We start from the raw sequence: 3,324 nt of genomic DNA on the forward strand, positions 1-3,324 counted from the left end.
ACAATCCACAGTCCTAATTAAAGCATCTGTGAGGTGTTAAATAACCTGTAACACGTTCAATAGTATACTAGTTTAGCAGACAGGAATCCCCTATTGACAAAGACTCTGGGGAGCAGGAGTCTCTGTGGTTGCAGATACCTGCCTTTACACTCGACCTTTGTGACCTGACAATAAAAAACACCCCAGGTTGCTTATGTACAGAAAAATAACTAGAGACCACTGGGGTTTATGTACGAGGCCCTTGCGCCACTTAAGCGTCACAAAAGTGGTGCAGGGGGTTGTACATCTGTCCCCACTACCTCCAATGATGAATTGCCTTATTGCTGAAAATGCAAATACATTGGTGGAACCCTGCCGAGGACGACATTCTGATTCTATATTTTGTGTTTATGACGCTCAGACTCTTGCATTGTTGTCCGTTGTCTATGTCTATGTGCGTATCTAGGAGACTGGATTGTCTGCCAGCAGGGACAGTGTTCAGAAGTGGAGGAAGCGCCGAGAGCTGAGAGCTGGGCGCTGGGCAGCGGCGAGGCAGGCTGAAGAGTGGCAGGCTTCACCTGCTGTGCTCAGATCCCCTTATCTTGCTGCTGCCTCCTTATTCCTGCCCTCACCTTGATCGCCCGGGAGGGGCCGAGGCCACAGCATGAAGGTGACCGTTGATTTCGAGGAGTGCTTGAATGACTCTCCCCGTTTCAGAGCCGCGTTGAAGGAGGTTGAAGGTGATGTGACGGGACTGGAAGTGAAACTTGATAAGCTTGTTCAGTTATGTAGTGGCATGATTGATGCAGGCAAGGCCTTTTGTGCTGCCAACAAGCAATTTATGAATGGCATTCGGGACCTGGCACAGTATTCAAGCCAGGATGTGGTGATTGAGTCTAGCTTGACGAGGTTTTCAGACTGCCTCCAAGAAATGATCAATTATCACACAATCCTGTTTGACGAAGCTCAGAGATCCATTAAAACACAGCTCCAGGTATTTATTAAGGATGATCTTCGAAAATTCAAAGATGCAAAGAAGCAGTTTGATAGGGTCAGTAAAGAAAAAGAAAACGCACTAGTTAAAAATGCCAAAGTTCAAAGAACAAAACTGCACGAGGTGGAGGAGGCTACAAACCTCTTAATCACAAAAAGAAAATGCCTCCGGCACATAGCTTTGGACAACGTCCTTCAAATCAATGTTCTCCAGTCAAAGCGGAGGTCTGAAATTTTAAAATCGATGTTATCCTTCATGAAGGCACATCTAGGCTTCTTCCACCAGGGCTACGATCTCTTCAGTGAACTTGAACCACACATGGAAGAGCTTGATTCACAGTTGGATCGGCTTGCTGTGGATGCAGCAAAGCAGAAGAGGGACATGGAACAAAAACACTCCACTATTCAGCAAAACGATTTCGCCAACGATGATCTCGGACTTGAATACAATGTTGATACTGCTAATGGCATTGTAATGGAAGGATATCTCTTTAAAAGGGCCACTAATGCCTTTAAAACTTGGAACAGGCGCTGGTTCTCAATACAAAACAACCAACTGGTATATCAGAAAAAAATGAAGGATAACCCCACAGTGGTTGTCGAAGATTTACGGCTCTGCACAGTCAAACACTTTGAAGACATAGAAAGACGTTTCTGCTTTGAAGTAGTCACACCAACAAAGAGCCGCATGCTACAGGCTGACTCAGAAAAGCTGCGACAGGCATGGATTAAAGCTGTCCAAACCGGCATTGCTACAGCATATAGAGAAAAGTGTGTTGAGACGGAGAAGCTGGATAAGAAATTTCCACCTTCCACAGGAAGTCTGGGCTCTGGCAGCAAGGTGGAAGAAAAATTAGTTAAAGGTGAAAGCCCCTTACAGCGGAGTCAGTGTATCGCTGGAAACTCTGTCTGCTGCGATTGTGGTCTGGCGGATCCGCGATGGGCCAGCATCAACCTTGGAATCATCCTGTGCATTGAGTGCTCTGGGATACACAGGAGTCTTGGTGTGCACATTTCAAAAGTAAGGTCATTAACGTTAGATACATGGGAGCCTGAATTACTAAAGCTGATGTGTGAACTGGGAAATCAAGTTATTAATAGAATATATGAAGCTCAATTGAAAACCCTTGGAGTAAAGAAGCCAGACAATGAAAGTCCAAGAGTGGAAAAGGAGGCATATATCAGAGCAAAGTACGTGGAAAAGAGGTTTGTGAACCAGGACTGCGTTGCTTCACACCCTCCTGGTGGACAGAAAAGGCCTTATTCCCAGTGCAAGAACGAAGACCTCAGTAGTTCTGAGAAGTCCCGGGCATCACAGGATCACTTTTCAACATCTTCCAGAAGTTCAGTGAAAAGCAATGACAGTGTAATCCGCTTCAGTTCAGAAGGCATTCGAGAACTTTTTGCCTCTATTGTATCCTCAAAGAAGTTGCATGAACCAGTCCTAGAAGTCGAGAAGCGAGATTCTTCAGTATTTCAGGATTCGAAAAAGATTCATCCAGGGCTGCACCTTTATCGAGCTGCGTATGAGAAAAGCCTTCCTGATATGGCAGAAGCATTGGCACATGGCGCAGATGTTAACTGGGTGAATGAAGAGGAAAACAATGCAACACCCCTCATTCAGGCTGTGCTTGGGGGTTCTTTGGTCACCTGTGAGTTCCTGCTGCAGAATGGTGCCAATGTTAATCACATGGATCTGCATGGCAGAGGACCCCTGCATCATGCAACTGTTTTAGGGCACACTGGGCAAGTCTGCTTATTTCTGAAACGTGGGGCAAATCAGCACACCAAAGATGAAGAAGGAAAATGCCCCTTGACTATTGCACTTGAAGCTGCAAATGCTGATATTGTAACACTGTTGCGAGTGGCCAGAATGAATGAGGAGATGCGGGAATCTGAAGGACTATATGGACAGCCAGGTGACGAGACCTACCAGGACGTATTCGGTGATTTTTCACACATGGCATCCAATGATCCTGAGAAATTAAACCGTTTACAGCCATCCCATTCACCAAGGTTTTCAAGGATGTGGAGGAGAAAAGTGCACCCTTGTCCTCAACCACACCAGGTGCTTCCGGAGTAAAGTGCCTGGTCCCTGGCTCTTTACCTGACTTGGGAACATTAGTTTAAGTACCGAACAGTCTGGAACCTCCTACAGCATTTGATTGACACAATGAATATAGGGTCCTTTATATGCCGAAAGACACCACAGTGCACCAGAAATTATGGATACCTCAGCAGCCAGTCTAGCAAAGTACTCCTTGGTTTAAATATATCAACTTACCACATGGTCTGACTGTCCATGTATTTCACCTTGTGGTACCTCGGCGGAAGGATACACAGATTTCAAGG

General features: G+C 45.8%; 1 pseudogene; it reads left to right on the forward strand.

The window, feature by feature from the left end:
- The first annotated feature begins 643 nt into the window (after nt 1–643).
- On the forward strand, nt 644–3,055 carry LOC144828160 (arf-GAP with coiled-coil, ANK repeat and PH domain-containing protein 2 pseudogene; annotated as a pseudogene).
- Nucleotides 3,056–3,324: the final 269 nt, after the last annotated feature.

Source organism: Lissotriton helveticus, chromosome 4_1 (genome assembly GCF_964261635.1).
Source record: "Lissotriton helveticus chromosome 4_1, aLisHel1.1, whole genome shotgun sequence".
Lineage (NCBI taxonomy): Eukaryota > Metazoa > Chordata > Amphibia > Caudata > Salamandridae > Lissotriton > Lissotriton helveticus.